Below are 3,735 nucleotides of genomic sequence, written 5' to 3'. Positions count from 1 at the left end.
CAAAATCAGATAAAACTATAGCTTGAATGTGCCTTCCTACAAGCAGTAGAAAGTTTTCAGTGCTATAATGTGTTTAAATCGTATGATAAGAAACTAACCTGATTTTAGAGAAGAAATCCTAATTTCTGTTGTTAGTAGAGGGTATGCCTTTTCTGACGAAGAATCTCAGATTATCAACCCATATAAATGGTACCAGAATAAATCAGTCTGATCTTGGGCTAAGAAATCCCCATTTTCAGCACTGTTGTAGGTGATCTGAGCGATGCTCCTCATTTCACCGATTTAAGGCCTTATTATGCTGACAACAGCACCCACTTCACAGACCTTTGTGTAAACAAAGAACTGCGTGTAGCCAACGCTAACTCTTTAGCAGCCGCACAGGCATTTAAGCTAAGCCTTTTACCTCAACTGCTAGCTGTTAGCATCTGACTAACACTTAGATAGGTGTGAGTGTGAAGTGTATCTTTCAAACCACTACTCTCCCTCTCTCTCTCTCTCTCTCTATCTCTCTATCCCCGTCACTCCTGGTTTCACTTCCTGTTTATGCTATCACTTTCTCTTTGGATTCAGTTAGGTCGGTCCCTCCCCACATAATTTGGTTTTACTTGTGTTATTTTTATTTTGACTTCATTCTACCTCTCTTTGATTTTATTTTCATTAGTTTACCTTTGTTTAGCTTGAATGTACCAATTCAGCTAAGTTGATTTTAATTAAATCTGAGACTTAATTGAATCAATTTATCTATTTTTCCTTTTAGTTTCCTACAGCTATTAGGACCATTTAGTTTTACTTTACCTTAGTTTAGTTTATTTGACCATCATCATCCTCCCTCTTTGTACAGGATTGCAGTAGTTTTAGCAACTGATGTTTCCTTAATGAGTTATACAGGTTATTAGTAGCCTAATCCCTGTTTCCTCTCTACTTCTCCTCACTCCTCAGTGCCAGGCCTAGTACATTGAAGTGCAGTTACTGTTCAACACAATGTAGGCCCAGATAGAACTAGGTACAGGGAACTGACACCTGCTCAACGAGAGAAAGCACAGAACAGATGCAAGGAACCTTACAGAATGGTGCAACAGAAGGACATCACCAGTCTTCAGGAGGCGCTAACAGCTGCTGGACACCGAGAGCAGCTTGAAAAAGCCACCAGACAGGACTTGGAAAAATAACTGTTTCACACAAAATCACTGTTAAAAACAGCGTATGTGAAACTTAATGAGAGAGGCACTAGAGTTAAGGCCTTAGAAGGCCATCTGCATGCAGCCAGAGCTGAAGTCCAAACCCTGACTCAGCAATTCTGCAACATTAAAGAGGAGCTTGAGATGGTCCAGAAAGAACTGAAACAGTCCTACAGACTGTGCATGGACTCAAGTAAAAGTCACCCTGCTGCACGTCACACTGCCATCAGTGTAAACCCCCTCACCCCTGTACACAGATACAAGGGGAGGGAGCCAAAGCCTTCTGCTTGACACTTCACAAGTCAGCTCCCTGAAAACCTCCGAACCGAATATCATCGAACCGAAACAACGCCTGTGAATGCCACCTGCAAGCAGCCCGAGCTGAAATCCAAGTCCTTGCTCAGCAGCGAGACAACTCCAAACACCAATCGGGTAAAGTCAAACGAAGCCAAGGTGAATTCAATGTCACAAGTTAACTGAAATATGCTTGCAGACCACAAGGTGAACAGACAGGGAAATCACGACACAGAATTTCCCCTGACAAGCAGGCCCAGGCTCCCTCAGCCAAGAGTCCGAACCAGCGAGGGTGGAGGGGGGGCGAGAGCCCACTGTTCACACTTCATCAGCCAGCAACCACAGTGGGATGGGGCAGGGACCCTTCCAGAGGACCACTTCAGACACACAAGACCCCAACAAGCTGGCCAGAGACAATACAACTTGCAACCTAAATACTGCAGAGGGCCACAAACACTTGCCCACCTGCAAAATATGGACTTTTATGCACATCAAAGGAACTGATCCTGAGTGTTGCCTCACCAGCAGCTTAAACAAGCCATCATAAAGGAATTCTCAGACCCAGAGTCTGAACATGGACTGATCGCTGCTGATTCTGAACTTCACAACTCAGAATCCAAAGCGGGCAGCAGAAGGCACCCAGCATTGCCACAATGCAAAACCCTTCTAACAGAAAGCCCCTAGCCAGCAGACGACAGAGCCATCACCATGGCAACAGACCCAGGTTCCAGACTAAACACTGGGAGAAGCCATGGAAAAGGGCATCCTCATCCTGCAAACACCACGGCATGTCCAACAGCAATCCACCACAACTTCCTCCTCCACACCCTTCACACAGGTGCCGAACGGAGGCTACACAAGGACAGCTGGACACGCCTACTTCTGAGTTATAGTGTTCTAATAATCTTTAGTAATTTTGATTCGAGTTCCATATGCAAATTACCATGCTCTCACACAAAGGGTCATAAAACTCCCCAGTATTTCCAACCTCCCACTTGGAATTTCAGCCTTTCTCATTGGACAAGCCCAACCTGAGAGGCGTGAATCTTCTCAGACCTTAAAAGGCTCACGCCCATGTTTTTGTCTTGATGTCCTTCTTCTGCTAAGAAGCGTGTTGTAGCCTGAGCCAGTGCGGGCATGCCCGGTGGGCTTCAACGCATAGCCAGTTCAGTCTGCGGTTCTGTTAGATTCTGAGAAGATGAGGATGTGAGATAGAACGCTCTTAAGGGCAAGTATCAAACTTAGTCTTATTAATTGATACATTAAGTATCATTTGCACCTTTTTACAAAGGTGTGTTTGAACTAAGAAACTGATGTTTCCTTCGGGCTGTAGATCCAATGATATCAAATGGTACCATAGCTTCATGTTTTTATTTCTCTTCTTTTTACTGCCTAAGCTTGAACCATTTTCCTATACCAACTGCATGCGTGTGTGTGTGTTTGTGTATGTGTATGTTAGACTAGTTAATAAAGTCTTACTTGTATCAACAGCGGATCTAAATATTTATAATTAATTATAACTAGTTATGATAGTCAAGAATTACCTCTGATATTTCTTATGGTACTTTTGCATTCTTCTGGAAACTTGAAAGACTTAGTTTTAATGGGACTTGCACCGCATCGAAACAAGTAGTGTATCGTATTCTGTCTGTTCCCCGCCCCCCCTTTGTTATCTTAAAGGGGTCATATGATGTTGCTAAAAAGAACATTATTTTGTGTATTTGGTGTAATGAAATGTGTTTATGTGGTTTAAGGTTCAAAAAAAAGATTATTTTACACATATTGTACATCATTGTTTCTCCTCTATGCCCCGCCTTTCTGAAACGCTTTTTCTGAAAGCAATTTTTACAAAGCTCATCGGTCTGAAAAGCGAGGTGTACTCTGATTGGCCAGCTATCCAGTGTGTTGTGATTGGCCAAATACCTCAAGCGTGAAATGTTACACCCCTTACCATATTGCAATGCCTTGTCCGGGCCGGAGTGACGAGACAAAAACATTAAAACCCATTATAAACGAGGCATTTGTTGCATCCAGTGGGGACATAATTACTGATTATAATGACTTATACTGTCTTTTTACGCGTTGCATCACACAGCGTAAACATAAAACCATGTCTGCATTTGTGATCGGAGAAATGACAAACTACAAACGCTACTCTACACTGCTCAAAACTCGCGTTTGAATCGTCAGTGGCAAATTATTTAAATATAAAAAGCGTACTTACAGTCTGTGAGTCAGAACAGCCGGCATTGTAGTCTACTCT

Source organism: Sinocyclocheilus anshuiensis, unplaced genomic scaffold (assembly GCF_001515605.1).
Source record: "Sinocyclocheilus anshuiensis isolate Anshui unplaced genomic scaffold, SAMN03320099.WGS_v1.1 scaffold215, whole genome shotgun sequence".
NCBI lineage: Eukaryota > Metazoa > Chordata > Actinopteri > Cypriniformes > Cyprinidae > Sinocyclocheilus > Sinocyclocheilus anshuiensis.
Note: the sequence above shows the minus strand (reverse complement) of the source record.